Below are 19,088 nucleotides of genomic sequence, written 5' to 3' on the forward strand. Positions count from 1 at the left end.
TATGATCCTTAGAGGCTCACTAGGGATAGTGTGTGTCTATGTATCCACACTTGTATTTGAGTTTCCAATAAATAGAATTCTAGCATGGATATTAAACGATTATCATGAACAAGTAAATATAATAATAACTAATTTATTATTGCCTGTAGGGCATATTTACAATAGTCTCCCACTTGCACTAGAGTCAATAATCTAGTTCACATCACTATATGATTCACACCCAATAAGTTCTAGGGTTTATCATGTTTTCCTTGTGAGAGAGGTTTTACTCAACGGGCCTGAACCTTTCAGATCCGTGTGTGCTTAACAGATCTCTATGTCATACTGTAGATCCTTCTACCATGCTCCACTTGGAACAATTCCAAACGACTGCTCCACTATATGAATCTGGTTTACTACTCAGAGTTATCCGGATTAGTGTCAAAGCTTCCATCAACGTAACCCTTTACGATGAACTATTTTATCACCTCCATAATCAAGAAAAATTGCTTAGACCACTGGTTACTAAGGATAATTTTGACCACTGTCCAGGGATCCATTCCTGGATCACTCTTGTACCCCTTGACTGACTCATGGTAGAGCACACATCAGGTGCGATACACGGCATGGTATACTATAGAGCCTATGGCTAAAGCATAGGGAACGACCTTCGTCATTTATCTTTCTTCTGCCGTGGCCGAGTTTTGAGTCTTACTCAAATTCACACCTTACAATACAGTCAAGAACTCCTGCTTTGACTGATCCATTTTGAACTCCTACAGTATCTTGTCAAGGTATGTGTTCATTGAAAGTTTTATCAAGCGTCTTGATCTACCTCCATAGATCTTGATGCTCAACGTTCAAGTAGGCTTAATTTAGGTTTTCCTTTGAAAACACCTTTCAAACAACCATATATGCTTTCTAGAAATTCTACATTATTTCTGATCAACAATATGTGAACCCCATATACTCATCAGCAATTGTATAGTGCTCCCACTCACTTTCTTGGAAATACAAGTTTCTCATAAACCTTGTATAAACCCACAAACTTTGACCATCTCATCAAAGCGTATATTCCAACTCCGAGATGCTTGCTCCAGTCCATAGAAGGATTCTCGGAGCTTGCATACTTGTTAGCATCCTTAGGATTGACAAGAGCTTCTAGTCTTATCACATAAAACCTTTCCTCAAGGAAATAGTCGAGGAAACAATGTCTTGACATCCGATCTGCAAGATTTCATCATAATCAATGCAACAAATGCTAACATAATTCCAACGGAATTTATCATCTCTACAGGTGAGAAAGTCTCATCGCACTCAACTCCTTGAACTTGTCGAAAACATCTTTGCGACAAGTCGAGCTTTCTTAATGCTGACATTTACCATCATTGTTTGTCTTCCTTTTAAAAATCCATCTATACAAAACAGCCTTACGACCATCAAGTAGTTCTTCGAAAGTATACACTTTGTTTTCTTACATGGATCCTATCTCGGATTTCATGGCCTTCGGCCATTCGTTGGAATCCGGGCCCACCATTGCTTCTCCATAGCTCGTAGGTTCATTGTTGTCTAGCAACATGACCTCCAAGACAGGATTACCGTACCACACTGGAGCAGTACGCGTCCTTGTTGACCTATGAGGTTTGGTAGTAACTTGATCCAAAGCTACATGATCACCATCACCAGCTTCCACTTCAATTGGTGTAAGCGACACACGAACAATTTCTTGCGCCCTTCTACTCTGTGGTTGAAGTGATGGTTCAATAACCTCATCAAGTTCCACCATCCTCCCACTCAATTCTTTCGAGATAAACCTTTTCTGTAAACAAACACTTTGCTTTCGGATGTGAGATAGGAGGTATTCCCGACTGTTTTGGGTATCCTATGAAGACGAATTTATCCGCTTTGGTTTCGAGCTTATCATGTTGAAACTTTTTCACATAAGTGTCGCAGCTTCAAACTTTTAAGAAACGACAACTTAGGTTTCTCCAAACCATAGTTCATACGGTGTCATCTTAACGGAATTACGCGGTTCCCTATTTAATGTGAATGTGGTTGTCTTTAATGCCTAACCCAAAAACGATAGTGATAATTCGATAAGAGACATCATAATATGCACCATATTAAATAGGGCGCGGCTATGACGTTCAGACACACCATCACACTATGGTGTTCCAGGTGGCATGAGTTGTGAAACAATTTTCACATTGTCTTAAATGTTTACCAAACTCGCAACTCAGATATATATTTACCTCCACAATCACATCATAGATATATTATCCTCTTGTCACGACGATCTTTAACTTCACTCTGAAATTGCTTGAACTTTTCAATATTTCAAACTTTGTGATTCATCAAGCAAATACACATGTATCTACTCAAATCATCGGTGAAGTAATAACATAATGATATCCACTACGTGCCCCAACACTCATTGGACCGCATAGATCAAAATGTATTATTTCCAACAAGTCACTTACTCGTTCCATCTCACAAAACGAGGCCTTCGGTCATCTTGCCCATGTGGCATGATTGTATGTCTCAAGTGATTCAAACTCAAGTGAGTCTAAACAATCCATCTGCATGGAGTTTCTTCATGTGTTTATACCAATAGGCATAGTTCGCATTTTTCAGACGATTGAAAAACGAGTGAGTCCAAAGATCCATCAGCATGGAACTTCTTCATGCGTTTCATACCAATATGACTCAAGCGGCAGTGCCACAAGTAAGTGGTACAATCATTACTACTTTGTATCTTTTGGCATCAATATTATGAACATGTGTATCCCTACGATCGAGATTCAATAAACCATTCATTAGGTGCAAAACCATTGAAGGTATTATTCAAGTAAATAGAGTAACCATTATTCTTTTTAAATGAATAACTGTATTGCAATAAACACAATCTAATCATGTATATGCTCAACAAAAACACTAAATACCAATTATTTAGGTTCAACACTAATCCGATGGTACAGGGAGCGGGCAATGTTTGATCACATCAACCTTGGAATTACGTCCAAATTGTCACCTCACCCTTGCTAGTATTCGTTTATTACGTAGCTATTATTTCGAGTTACTAACACTTAGCAACTGAACCAGTATCTAATACCCCGGTGATACTAGGAGTACCAGTAAGGTACACATCAATATCATGTATATCCAATATACTTTTGTCGACTTTGCCAGTCTTCTCATCTACCAAGTATCTAGGGTAGTGTTGCTTCAGTGTTCGTTCCCCTCATATTAGAAGCACTTAGTCTCAGGTTTGGGTTCAACCTTGGGTTTCTTCACTAGAGCAGCAACTGGTTTGCTATTCATGAAGTATCCCTTCTTGCCCTTACCCTTCTTGAACTAGTAGTTTTACTAACGATCAACAATCGATGCTCCTGCTTGATTTCTACTTTCGCAGTGTCAAACATCGTGAATAACTCAGGGATCATCTTGTGCATCCCAGATATGCTATAGTTCATCACGAAGCTCCAGTAGCTTGGTGGCAGTGACTTTGGAGGTGACTATAAAGGTGCTCTACACTTATTTCCGAAGGTGTTCGTTGATTTAGCATGGATCAAGACTCGGATTTCTCACTCCGTGTGACGGAGAGGTATCTTGGGGCCCACTCAGTAATACAACATCACATATAAGCCTTGCAAGCAATGTGTCTAAAGTGTTAGTCATGGGATCTTGTATTACGGAACGAGTAAAGAGACTTGTGTTGGGGAACGTTGCATGGGAAACAAAAAAATTCCTACACACACGAAGACCTATCATGGTGATGTCCATTTACGAGAGGAGATTAGATCTACATACCCTTGTAGATCGCTCAGCGGAAAGCGTTAAGAAATACGGTTGATGTAGTGGAACATCTTCACGATCCGTCCCTCGAACCGTCCCATGATCTGTCCCACGAACCGTCTCGCGATCCATCCCATGATCTGTCCCGATCTAGCGCCGAACGGACGGCACCTCCACGGTCAGCACACGTACATCTCGACGATGATCTCGGCCTTCTTGATCCAGCAAGAAATACGGAGAAGTAGATGAGTTCTCCGGCAGCATGACGGCCCTCCAGTGGTGGTGATGATCTACTCCTTCAGGGCTCCGCCCGAGCTCCGTAGAAATCCGATCTAGACGTAAAACTATGTGGAATAGGCTAGAGTTGCACGTGGCAAAGTTGTGTCTCAAAAAGCCCTAAACCACTAATATGTATAGGAGGAGGGGAGGGGCTAGCCTTGGGGCTCAAGGCCCTCAAGGGTGCGCCGGCCAAGGGGGAGGAGTTGGACTCCAACCCCAATTCGGTTCGGTGGGGAAGGAGTCCACTCCTTCCTTCCCACCTCCCTCTCCTTTTTTCCTTCTTTCCTTTGGTATTTTTGCTTGTGGCGCCATATCCTTCTTGGGCTGACTCCACCAGCCCACTAAGGACTTCGTGTGCAACCCTAGGGCCTTGGGCTCACTCCCGGGTTGGTGGGCCCCTCCCGGTAAACACCTGGAACCCCTTCGTCACTCTCGGTACACTGTCGGTAATGCCCAAAACTTTCCGGTGACCAAATGAAACCATCCTACATATCAATCTTCATTTCCAGACCATTCTGGAAACCCTTGTGATGTCCGTGATCTCATCTGGGACTCTGAACAACATTCGGTAACCACACATATAACTCAACTATACTAAAACATCATCGAACCTTAAGTGTGCAGACCCTGCGGGTTCAGAACTATGCAGACATGACCCGGGACACTTCTCGGTCAATATCCAATAGCGGGAGCTGGAGGCCCATATTGGATCCTACATATTCTACGAAGAACTTATCGGTTGAACCTCAGTGCCAAGGATTCATATAATCCCGTATGTCATTCCCTTTGTCCTTCGGTAGTTACTTGCTCGAGGTTCGATCGTCGGTATCCGCATACCTATTTCAATCTTGTTATCGGCAAGTCTCTTTACTCGTTCCGTAATACAAGATCCCATGACTTACACTTAGTGACATTGCTTGCAAGGCTTGTTTGTGATGTTGTATTACCGAGTGGGCCCCGAGATACCTCTCCGTCACACGGAGTGACAAATCCCAGTCTTGATCCATAATAACTCAACAGACACCTTCGGAGATACCTGTAGAGTATCTTTATAGTCACCCAGTTACATTGCGACATTTGATACACACAAGGTATTCCTCTGGTGCCAGTGAATTATATGATCTCATGGTCATAGGAATAAATACTTGACACACAGAAAACAATAGCAATAAAATGACACGATCAATATGCTATGTTCATAGTTTGGGTCTAGTCCATCACATGATTCTCCTAATGATGTGATCCATTTATCAAGTGACAACACTTGCACATAGCCAGAAAACATTGACTATCCTTGACCAACTGGCTAGCCAACTAGAGGCTTGCTAGGGACATTGTTTTGTCTATGTATCCACACATGTATCTATGTTTTCATTCAATACAGTTATAGCATGGATAATAAACGATTATCATGAACAAAGAAATATAATAATAAATAATTTATTATTGCCTCTAGGTCATATTTCCAATAGTCTCCCACTTGAACTAGAGTCAATAATCTAGTTCACATCACCATGTGATTTTAACGAATCCAACACCCATACAGTTCTGGGGTTTGATCACGTCTTGCTCGTGAGAGAGGTTTTAGTCAACGGTTCTGAATCTTTCAGATCTGTGTGTGATTTACAAATTTTTATGTCATCATACAGATGCTGCTACTACGTGCTATTCGGAAATACTCCAAAAATCTACTCTACTATACGGATCCGTTTTACTACTCAAAGTTATTTGGATTAATGTCAAAGCTTGCATCGACGTAACCCTTTACGACGAACTCTTTACTCACCTCCATAATCGAGAAAATTCCTTAGTCCACTAGTTACTAAGGATAACTTTGACCGCTGTTTTAGTGATTCAATCCTGGATCACCTTTTGTACCCCTTGACAGACTAATGGCAAGGCACACATCAGGTACGGTACACAGCTTGGCATACTTTAGAGCCTACTGCTAAGGCATAAGGGACGACCTTCGTCCTTTCTCTTTCTTCTGCCATGCTCAGGCTTTGAGTCCTACTCAAATTCACACCTTACAACACAGCCTAGAACTCCTTCTTTGCTGGTCTATTTCGAACTCCTTCAAAAACTTGTCTAGGCATGCACTTCATCGAAAGTTCTATTAAGAGTTTTGATCTATCTCTATAGATCTTGATGCTCAATGTTCAAGTAGCTCTATCCAGGTTTTCCTTTGAAAAACTCCTTTCAAACAACCCTTTATGCTTTACAGAAACTCTATATTACTTTCGATCAACCACATATACTTATCAGAAATTCTATAGGGCTCCCACTCACTTCTTTGGAAATACAAGTTTCTAAAAAACTTTGTATAAACCCAAAATATTTAATCATCTTATCAAAGCGTATATTCCAGCTCCGAGATGCTTGCACCAGTCCATAAAAGGATTGCTGGAGCTTGCATACTTGTTAGCATCCTTAGGATCGACAAAACCTTCTGGTTGTATTACATACAACCTTTCCTCAAGGAAACCGTCGAGGAAACAATTTTTTGACATCATATGTGCAATATTTCATAAATAATGCAGCAACTGCTAACATAATTCCAACAGACTTTTAGCATTGCTATGAGTGAGAAATTCTCATCATAGTCAACTCTTTGAACTTGTCGGAAACATGTTTGCGATAAGTCGAGATTTTCTTAATGGTGACTTTTCACCATCATCGTCTGACTTCCTTTTGAAGATCCATCTTTACTTAACAGTCATACGACCATGAAGTAGTTCTTCCAAAGTCTACACTTTGTTTTCATACATGGATCCTCTCTCGGATTTCATGGCCTCCAGCCATTTGTCGGAATTCGGGCCCACTATAGCTTCTCCATAGCTCGTAGGTTCATTGTTGTTCAACAACATGACCTCCAAGACAGGGTTACCGTACCACTTTGTTAGTAGCACGCGACCTTGTCGACCTACGAGGTTCGTAGTATATTGATCCGAAGCTCAATGATCAACATCATCAGTTTCTACTTCAATTGGTGCAGGCGCCACGGGAACAACTTCATGCGCCCCGCTACACACTGGTTGAAGTGACGGTTCACTAACCTCATCAAGTTCTACGACTCTCCCACTCAATTCTTTCGACAGAAACTTTTCCTCGAGAAAGGACCCGTTTCTAGAAACAAACACTTCGCTTTCGGATCTGAGATAGGAGATATACACAGCTATTTTGGATATCCTATGAAGATGCATTTATCTGCTTTTGGTTTGAGCTTATCAGACTGAATTTTTTTCACATAAGCATCGCAGCCCAAATTTTTTTAAGAAACAACAGCTTAGGTTTCTCCAAACCATAGCCTATACTGTGTCATCTCAACGGAAATACGCGGTGCCCTATTTAAAGTGAATGTGGTTGTCTCTAATGCATAACCCATAAACGATAGTGGTAATTTGATAAGAGACATCATAGTATGCACCATATCAAATAGGGCGCGGCTATGACATTCGGACACCATCACACTATGGTGTTCCAGGTGGCATAAATTGCGAAACAATTTCCACATTGTCTTACTTGTGCACCAAAACTCGCAACTTAGATATTCATCTCTATGATCATATCGTAGACATTTATCCTCTTGTCACGACGATCTTCACTCTGAAATAACTTTGAACTTTTCAATATCTCAGACTTGTGATTCATCAAGTAAATACTCGTGTATCTACTCAAATCATCAGTGAAGTAAGAACATAATGATATCCACTGCGTGCCTCAACACTTATTGGACTGCACACATTATTTCATCCAACAAGTTACTTTCTTGTTCCATGTGGTATGATTTTGCATGTCTCAAGTGATACAAAATCAAGTGAGTCCAAACAATCCATCTGCATGGAGTTTCTTCATGCGTTTTACACCAACATGACTCAAGCGGCAGTGCCACAAGTAAGTGGTACTATCATTATTACTTTGTATCTTTTGGCACCAACATTATGAACATGTGTAACACTACGATCGAGATTCAATAAACCATTGAGGGTAATTATTCAAGCAAATAGAATAACTATTATTCTCTTTAAATGAAAAATCGTATTGCAATAAACACGATCCAATCATGTTCATGTTCAACGCAAACATCAAATAACAATTATTTAGGTTTAACACCAATCCCGATGGTAGAGGGAGCGTGCGATTTTTGATCACATCAACCTTGGAAACACTTCCAACACATACCGTCACCTCGCCTTTAGCTAGTCTCAGTTTATTCCGTAGCTTTCATTTTGATTAACTAATCACTTAGCAATTGAACCGGTATCCAATACCCTCGTGCTACTAGGAGTACTAGTAAAGTACACATCAATATCATGTATATCAAATATACTTCTGTCGACATTGCCAGCCTTCTTATCTACCAAGCATCTAGGGCAGCTCCGCCTCAGTGACTGTTCCCCTCATAACAAAAGCACTTAGTCTCGGGTTTGGGTTCAATCTTGGGTTTCTTCATTAGAGCAGCAACTGGTTTGCCGTTTTATGAAGTATCCCTTCTAGCCCTTTCCCTTCTTGAAACTAGTGGTTTTACTAACCATCAACAATTGACGCTCCTTTTTGGTTTCTACTTTCGCAATGTCAAACATTGCGAATCGCTCAAGGATCATCATATCTATCCTTGATATGTTCATCATGAAGCTCTAGCGGCTTAGTGGCAGTGACTTTGGAGAACCATCACAATCTCATCTGGAAGATTAACTCCCACTTTATTCAAGCGATTGTTGTACTCACACAATATGAGAACATGCTCAACGATTGAGCTTTTCTCCTTTACTTTGTAGACAAAGAATCTTGTCGGAGGTCTCATACCTCTCAACAAGGGCACGAGCATGAAATCTCAATTTCATCCCTTAGAACATCTCTTATGTTCCGTGACCTTTCAAAACGTCTTCGGCGCCTTGCTTCTAAGCCATCAAGTATTACGCGCTGAACTATCATGTAGTCAACAAAAACGTGTATGTCAGATGTTCGCAACATCCACAGACGACGCTCAAGGTGCAGCACACCGAGTGGTGCATTAAGGACATAAGCCTTCTTCGCAACAATGAGGACAATCCTCAGTTTTACGGACTCAGTCCACAAAGTTGCTACTACCATCTTTCAACTAAATTTTATCTAGGAACATATAAAAATAGTAGAGCTATAGCGCAAGCTACATCATAATTCGCAAAGACCTTTTGACTATGTTCAAGATAATTAGAGTTTAACTAATCAAATTACTTAATAAACTCCCACTCAAAAAGTACATCTCTCTAGTCATTTTAGTGGTACATGATCCAAATCCACTAACTCAAGTCCGATCATCATGTGAGTTGAGTATAGCTTCGGTGGTAAGCATCTCTATGCTAATCATATCAACTATACGATTCATGCTCGACCTTTTGATCTCATGTGCTCCGAGGCCATGTCTCCACATGCTAGGCTTGTCAAGTTTAACCCGAGTGTTCCGCGTGTGCAACTGTTTTGCACTCGTTGTATGTGAACGTTGAGTCTATCACACTTGATCATCACGAGGTGTCTCGAAATGACGAACTGTCGCAACGGTGCACAGTCGGGGAGAACACTATTTCATCTTTAAATTTTAGTGAGAGATCACCTTATAATGCTACCGTCGTTCTAAGCAAAATAAGGTGCATAAAAGGATTAACATCACATGCAATTCATAAGTGACATGATATGGCCATCATCTCGTGCTTCATGATCTCCATCACCAAAGCACCGGCATGATCTTCTTATCACCGGCGCCACACCATGATCTCCATCATTGTGTCGCCATCGAGGTTGTCATGCTACCAATGCTATTACTACTAAAGCTATGACCTAGCATTATAGTAAACACATCTGCAAACACAAACGTTAGTTTAAAGATAACCCTATGGCTCCTTTAGGTTGCCTTAGCATCAACGTGCAAGTCGATATTAACTATTACAACATGATCATCTCATACATCCAATATATCACATCACGTCACTGGCCATATCGTATCACAAGCATACCGTGCAAAAACAAGTTAGACGTCCTCTAATTTGTTGTTGCATGTTTTACGTGGCTGCTATGGGTATCTAGTATGATCGCATCTTACTTAAGAAAAAACCACAACGGAGATGTGCAAATTTCTATTTAACCTCTCCAAGGACCACCTTGGTCAAAACCAATTCAACTAAAGTTGAAGAAACCTGCACCCGTCAGTCATCTTTATGCAACGAGGTTGCATGTCAATCGATGAAACCAGTCTCTCGTAAGCGTACAAGTTATGTCGGTCCGGGCCGCTTCAATCCAACAATACCGCCGAATCAAGAAAAGACTAAGGAGGGCAGAAAATCGAACATGCCCGTCCACAAAACCTTTTGTGTTCTACTCGAGATAACATCTATGCATGAACCTAGCTCATGATGCCACTGTTGGGGAACGTTGCATAGGAAACAAAAAATTTCCTACACACACGAAGACCTATCATGGTGATGCCCATCTACGAGAGGAGATTAGATCTACGTACCCTTGTAGATTGCTCAGCGGGAAGCGTTAAGAAACATGGTTGATGTAGTGGAACGTCTTCACGATCCGTCCCTCGAACCGTCCCACGATCCGTCCCACGAATCGTCTCGCGATCTGTCCCACGATCCGTCCCGATCTAGCGCCGAACGGACGACAACTTCGTGTTCAGCACACGTACAGCTCGACGATGATCTCGGCCTTCTTGATCCAGCAAGCAAATCGGAGAAGTAGATGAGTTCTCTGGCAGCGTGACGGCACTCTAGTGGTGGTGATGATCTACTCCTATAGGGCTCCGCCCGAGATCCGCAGAAATCCGACCTAGAGGTAAAAACTATGTGGAAAAGGTTAGAGTTGCACGTGGCAAAGTTGTGTCTCAAAAAGCCCTAAACCACCGACTTATATATAGGAGGAGGAGAGGGGCTAGCCTTGGGGTCTCATGTGCTCCGAGGCCATGTCTGCACATGCTAGGCTCGTCAAGTTTAACCCGAGTGTTCCGCGTGTGCAACTATTTTGCACCCGTTGTATGTGAACGTAGAGTCTATCACACCCGATCATCATGTGGTGTCCCGAAACGACGAACTGTCGCAATGGTGCACACTCAGGGAGAACACAATTTTATCTTGGAATTTAAGTGAGGGATCACCTTATAATGCTACCGTCGTCCTAAGCAAAATAAGGTGCATAAAGGATTAACATCACATGCAAATCATAAGTGACATGATATGGCCATGAACTTCTGCTTATTGATCTCCATCACCAAAGCACCGACATGATCTCCATCGTCACCGGGGCCACACCATGATCTCCATCATTGTGATGCCATCGAGGTTGTCGCGCCACCTATGTTGTTACTACTAAAGCTACTGAACTACTGATAAAGTAAAGCATCACCAGGCGCAAAATAATTAAAGACAACCCTATGGTTCATGTCGGTTCCTGTAGCATCTACGTGCAAGTCAGTCGCTGCACTAGGGACTGGGGTCTCCTGTGCCCTAGAATTGTGCACGGGCACCAGCAGCACCGTTGGCGGCAGTACACTAAGAGAACCGATGGGAAGATAAACCCCAGGCTCACCAAGACCACACCCCACCAAAGGTGTGAAGAACCAGCCCAGACTACAAGGCCCCGGCACGCCCTCCTTGCCGGGAAGACCCACAAGGCCCCGGCAAGCCCTCCTTGCCGAGAAGACTCCCAGGCCCCGGCAAGCCCTCCTTGCCGGGAAGATGTAAAAGGCCCCGGCAAGTCAACCTCGTTGGGAAGATGAGTTAGGCCACAGGCAAGGACGCCAGGCCGGCAGGTTCCCTTCGCCCGCCACGTGTCCCTCCTGCCACAGTGCCACCGACTGCCACCGCTCCAGTGCATCCCTCATGCGCGAGCACAAAGCCCAGGTGTCAATACACTTGTGACGTGTCAAAGGCACCTTGATGCTGGTCAAGGGGGCCTACCAAGGCATTTACTGCCCCTGACAACACAGTAGAAAGATAAGCGGTGAATCATGTTCACTATGCACCCCGTGAGCACACTGTTGGTAACACCTTTGCCTATAAAAGGAGGCCCAATGCTCATTTCTAGGGGTTGGACCTTTTGGGGTTTAGAATCTTTGATCACCAGCTAATTAATGTAACAAATAACCCTACAACAATCACCCAATACAAACAAGCAGGAGTAGGGTTTTACGCGCCAAGCGGCCCGAACCTGGGTAAACGACCTTCCCGGTGCTGATCGCTAGTTCCTCTCTCGGTGCCACCTCTCTCCCTCCACCGAACGATCAAGGGACCCATAGAGCTTCCCATAGGTGTTGTCTTCCCGACATCTTTGGCCCGCCAGGTAGGGGGAGGCTGCTGAGAGCTTCTTCACGGATTTGAGCAAGCTCTGCACCATATCTTTGGAAGTTGAGCGTACCGCTGTGGTTCCCTAAAGTGGGACGCAACGGTGGTCGCTCCACTTCGCTATTGGCCTCCTAACACCTGCGCAAGCGCAGGCCAAGGAGGCAGAGACCCTGAGCTCGATGGCATCAGGCTGATGTGCCGCTCCGGGATAGTGCGTTGCTGTCGAGGTCGTGTCTGGGGGCTTCGACAAAGCCTCCGGCGCATACTCCAGCTAACACACCTCCACGGAGTGATGCATAGCCGTTGAGGATGCGCCAATAGGTCCCTGTGACATCCATTTTGCATCATGCTTTTATGTTGATATTTATCGCTTTATGGGTTGTTATTACACTTCACGGTACAATACTTATGCCTTTTCTCTCTTATTTTATAAGGTTTACATGAAGAGGGAGAATGCCGGCAACTGGAATTCTGGTCTGAAAAAAGAGCAAGTTTGAGATACCTATTCTGCGCAACTCCAAAAGCCGTGAAAATCAATGAGGAATTATTTTGGAATTTATAAAAAATACTGGGCGGAAGAAGTACCAGAGGGGAGCCACCAGGAGGCCACAAGCCTGCCAGGCGCAGCCCACCCCCTGGCCGCGCCTAAGTGGCTTGTGGGCCCCCTGTTGCCCCTCTGGCTCCCATCTTTTGCTATAAGGAGAGTTTCGTTCCATAAAAAAATCCAGAGGAGGCTTTTGGGAATAATCGCCGCCGCCACGAGGCGGAACTTGAGCATAGCCAATCTAGAGCTTCGACAGGGTCGTCCTGTCGGGGAAACTTCCCTCCTGGAGGGGGAAATCGTCGCCATCGTCATGACCAACACTCCTCTCATTGGAGGGGACTCATCACCATCAACGTCTTCATCAGCACCATCTCATCTCCAAACCCTAGTTCATCTGTTGTAACCAATCTCCGTCTCGCGACTCCGATTGGTACTTGTAAGGTTGCTAGTAGTGTTAATTACTCTTTGTAGTTGATGCTAGTTAGATTACTCTATGGAAGATCATATGTTCAGATCCTTAATGCTATTCAATACCTCTCTGATCATGAACATAATTATGCTTTGTGAGTAGTCAGTTTTGTTCGTGAGGACATGGGATAAGTCTTGCTATAAGTAGTCATGTGAATTTGGTATTCGTTCGATATTTTGATGCGTTGTATGTTACTTTTCCTCTAGTGGTGTTATGTGAACGTCGACTACATAACACTTCACCATTATTTGGGCCTAGAGGAAGGCATTGGGAAGAAATAAGTAGATTATGAGTTGCTAGAGTGACAGAAGCTTAAACCCTAGTTTATGCGTTGCTTCGTAAGGGGCTCATTTGGATCCACTAGTTTAATGCTATGGTTAGACTTTGTCTTAATTCTTATTTCATTGTTGTGGATGCTTGCGAGAGGGGTTAATCATAAGTGGGATGTTTGTCCAAGTAAGGGAAGCACCCAAGCACCAGTCCACCCACATATCAAACTATCAAAGTAGCGAACGCAAATCATATGAACATGATGAAAACTAGCTTGACAGAAATTCCCATGTGTCCTCGGGAGCGTTTCTCCTCCTATAAGAGTTTGTCCAGGCTTGTCCCTTGCTACAAAATGGATTGGGCCATCTTTCTTCACCTTTGTTACTATTGTTACTTGCTACTTGCTACGAATCATCTTATCACACAACTATCTGTTACTGATAATTTAAGTGCCTGCAGAGAATACCTTGCTGGAAACCACTTGTCAGTTCCTTCTGCTCCTCGTTGGGTTCAACACTCATACTTGTCGAAAGGACTATGATAGATCCCCTACACTTGTGGGTCATAAAGACTCTTTTCGGGCGCCGTTGCGAGGGAGTGAAGCGCTTTTGGTAAGTGGAATTTGGTAAGGAAACATTTATATAGTGTGCTGAAATTTATTGTCACTTGTCACTATGGAAACTAATCCTTTGAGGAGCTTGTTCGGTGTATCTTCACCTCGAACGGAAGCACAAGTAGTTGCTCCTCAACCTGTTGCACCTACTGAAAATATTTGTTATGACATTCCTTCGGGTATGCTAGAGAAACTGTTGGCTAATCCTTTTACAGGAGATGAAACATCACATCCCGACTTGCATCTAATCTTTGTAGATGAAGTTTGTGGTTTATTTAAGCTTGCAGGTTTGCCCGAGGATGAGGTCAAGAAGAAGGTCTTTCCCTTATCTTTGGGGGATAAATCATTGACATGGTATAGGCTATGTGATGATACTGGATCATGGAACTACAACCGATTGAAATTGGAATTTCATCAAAAGTTTTATCCTATGCTTTTGGTACATCGTGATCGGAATTATATCTATAATTTTTGGCCTCGTGATAGAGAAAGTATCGCTCAAGATTGGGGGAGGCTTAAATCAATGTTATATGCATGCCCCAACCATGAGCTCCCGAGAGAAATTATTATTCAGAACTTTTATGCTCGGCTTTCTCATGATAATCGCACCATGCTTGACACTTCTTGTACCGGTTCTTTTATAAAGAGAGATATTGACTTCAAATGGAATTTATTGGAAAGAATTAAACGCAAATCTGAAGATTGGGAGTTTGATTAAGGTAAGGAGTCAGGTATGAATCTTAAGTTCGATTGCGTTAAATCCTTCGTTGAAACAAATACTTTTTGTGATTTTAGCGCTAAACATGGACTTGACTCTGAGATAGTAGCTTCATTATGTGAATCATTTGCTGCTTATATTAATCTCCCTAAAGATAAGTGCTTTAAATATCATCCTCCCTTAGAAGTCAATGTAGTTAAACCCAATCCAGTTGAAGAGAAAGTCATTGCTTATAATGATCCTATTGTTCCTAGTGCTTACATTGAGAAACCACCTTTCCCTGTTAGAATAAAGGATCATTCTAAAGCTTCAACTGTGATACGTAGGGGCTACATTAGAACACCTACACCCCCTGAGAAAATTAGAGTTGAACCAAGCATTGCTATTATCAAAGACCTCCTGGCGGACAATGTTGATGGCCATGATATTCACTTCTCTGAATATGCTGCTAGAATTGCTAAACCTCATGCTATAGACAAACATATGCATGTTGTTGGCACGCCTGTTGTTTCTGTTAACATAGGAGATCATTGTCATCATGGTTCATGTGATGTGGGTGCTAGTGTTAGTGCAATACCTCAATCTTTATATGATGAAATTAAAGATGAGATTAGACCTGTCGAGATGGAACTTATTTATGTCATTATTCAGCTTGCCAATAGAGATACTATTTGCCCTTTGGGAATTGTTAGAGATGTTGAAGTCTTGTGTGGTAAAACTAAGTATCCTGCTAATTTTCTCGTTCTTCCTACCACACAATATAGCTTTTGTCCCATCATATTTGGCAGACCTTCCCTCAATATTGTCAATGCTCATATTGACTGTGAGAAGCAAACTGTCACTGTTGGCTTTGAAGGTGTGTCACATGAGTTCACTCTCTCCAAGTTTGGTAGACAACCTCATGAAAAAGAGTTATCTAGTAAGGATGAAATTATTTCTCTAGCTTCTATTGTTTTGCCTCCTACTGATCCTTTAGAGCAATATTTGCTTGAGCATGAAAATGATATGCATATGGATGAAAGGAATGAGATAGATAGAGTTATCTTTGAACAACATCCTATCCTTAAGAATAACTTGCCTGTTGAACTGCTTGGAGATCCACCCCCACCAAAGGGTGATCATGTGTTCGAGCTTAAACAACTACCTGATACTCTTAAGTATGCTTATCTTGATGAAAAAGAGATATATCTTGTTATTATTAGTGCTAGCCTTTCAGAGCATGAAGAAAAGAAATTATTGAAAACTCTGAGAAAGCACCATGCTGCTATTGGATATACTCCTGATGATATTAAGGGCATTAGTCCCACTCTATGCCAGCACAAAATTAAAACCGATCCTGATTCCAAACCAGTTGCCGATCATCAACGGAGATTAAATCCTAAGATGAAAGAGGTAGTAAGAAAAGAACTACTAAAGCTCCTGGAAGCAGGTATTATCTATCATGTTGCTCATAGTGATTGGGTAAGTCCGGTGCATTGCGTCCCTAAGAAGGGAGGTATTACCGTTGTCCCTAATGAGAAAGATGAATTGATCCCACAGAGGATTATTACTGGCTATAGGATGGTGATTGATTTTAGGAAATTGAATAAGGCCACTAGGAAAGATCATTACCCTTTGCCTTTTATTGACCAAATGCAAGAAAGATTGTCTAAACACACACACTTATGCTTTCTAGATGGTTATTCTGGTTTCTCCCAAATACCAGTTGCACAATCTGATCAGGAGAAAACCACTTTTACCTGCCCTTTCGGCACCTTTGCTTACAGACGTATGCCTTTTGGCTTATGTAATGCACCTTCTACCTTTCAAAGATGTATGATGGCTATATTCTCTGACTTTTGTGAAAATATTGTTGAGGTTTTCATGGAAGACTTCTCCGTTTACGGGTCTTCTTTTGATGATTGCCTCAGCAACCTTGATCGAGTTTTGCAGAGATGTAAAGATACCAACCTTGTCTTGAATTGGGAGAAGTGCCACTTTATGGTTAATGAAGGCATTGTCTTAGGACATAAAATTTGTGAAAGAGGTATTGAAGTCGATGAGGCTAAGGTTGATGCGATCGAGAAAATGACATCCCCTACAGATATCAAAGGTACAAGAAGTTTCCTTGGTCATGCTGATTTCTATAGAAGGTTCATTAAGGACTTTTCTAAGATCTCTAGGCCTCTTACCAATCTCTTGCAAAAGGATATTCCGTTTTTTGACGATGATTGTGAGGAAGCCTTCAAAATACTTAAGAAGGCCTTGATAACTGCACCTATTGTTCAACCACCTGATTGGAACTTACCTTTTGAGATTATGTCTGATGCTAGTGATTATGTTGTTGGTGTTGTTCTAGGACAAAGAGTTGATAAGAAGTTGAATGTTATTCACTATGCTAGTAAAACTCTAGACAGTGCCCAAAGAAACTATGCTACTACGGAATTTTTAGCAGTCGTGTTTGCATGTGAAAAGTTCAGATCTTACATTGTTCATTCCAAGGTTACTATTCACACTGATCATGCTCCTATTAAGTACCTCATGGAAAAGAAAGATGCTAAACCTAGATTTATCAGATGGGTTCTCTTGCTACAAGAATTTGATTTGCATGTTGTTGATAGGAAGGGTGCTAAGAACCCCGTAGCTGATAACTTGTCTAGGTTGGAGAATGTTCTTGATGACCCACAACCTATTGATGATAGCTTTCCCAACGAGCAATTGAATGTCATCAATGCTTCACGTAGTACATCGTGGTATGCTGATTATGCAAATTATATTTTTGCCAAATATATACCACCTAGTTTCACATACCAGCAAAATAAGAAATTCTTCTTTGATTTGAGACATTACCTTTGGGATGATCCTCACCTTTATAAAGAACGAGTAGATGGTGTTATTAGACGTTGTGTACCTGAGCATGAACAGGGACAGATCCTACAGAAGTGTCACTCCAAGGCTTACAGAGGACACCATGCGGGAGATAGAACTACACACAAGGTATTGCAATCAGGTTTCTATTGGCCTACTCTCTTCAAGGATGCCCGTAAGTTTGTCTTGTCTTGTGATGAATGTCAAAGAATAGGTAATATCAGTAAACGTCAGGAAATGCCTATGAATTGTTCACTTATCATTGAACCATTTGATGTTTGGGGTTTTGATTATATGGGACCTTTTCCAAAATCCAACGGGTATACTCATATCCTAGTTTTTGTTGATTACGTTACTAAGTGGGTAGAAGCTATCCCAACTAGTAGTGCTGATCACAACACCTCTATCAGGATGCTTAAAGAAGTTATTTTCCCTAGATTTGGAGTCCCTAGATATTTGATGACTGATGGTGGTTCACATTTCATTCATGGTGCTTTCCATAAAACGCTTGCTAAGTATGATTTCAACCATAGAGTTGCATCTCCCTATCATCCTCAGTCCAGTGGTCAAGTAGAGCTAAGCAATAGAGAGATTAAACTAATTCTGCAAAAGACTGTTAATAGGTCTAGAAAGAATTGGTCTAAGAAGCTTGATGATGCAGTGTGGACTTATAGAACTGCTTATAAGAATCCCATGGGCATGTCTCCGTACAAAATGGTTTGCGGTAAAGCATGTCATTTACCTCTTGAGCTAGAGCATAGCTTATTGGGAAATCAAAGAGCTCAACTTTGATTTCAAACTTGTTGGTGAGAAGAGGTTATTTGATATTAGCTCACTTGATGAATGGAGAGATCAGGCATATGAAAATGCCAAGTTGTTCAAAGAAAAAGTTAAGAGGTGGCATGATAAAAGGATACACAAACATGAGTTCCATGTAGGTGATTATGTCTTGCTATACAATTCTCTTTTAAGATTTTTTTTGCAGGCAAGCTTCTCTCTAAATGGGAAGGTCCTTACATTGTTGAGGAAGTATATCGTTCTGGTGCCATCAAGATCAACAACACGGAATGTAATTTTCCGTGAGTGGTAAATGAGCAAAGAATCAAGCATTATATCTCAGGTACTCCCATAAATGTTGAAAGCAATGTTATTAATACCATAACTCCGGAGGAGTACATAAGGGATATTTGTCAGCCTGTTTCAGACTCCAAAAACGAAGAGGTATGTGATTCGGTAAGTAAGCCGACTCCAAA

This window comes from Hordeum vulgare, chromosome 7H (assembly GCF_904849725.1).
Source record: "Hordeum vulgare subsp. vulgare chromosome 7H, MorexV3_pseudomolecules_assembly, whole genome shotgun sequence".
NCBI classification, from domain to species: domain Eukaryota; kingdom Viridiplantae; phylum Streptophyta; class Magnoliopsida; order Poales; family Poaceae; genus Hordeum; species Hordeum vulgare.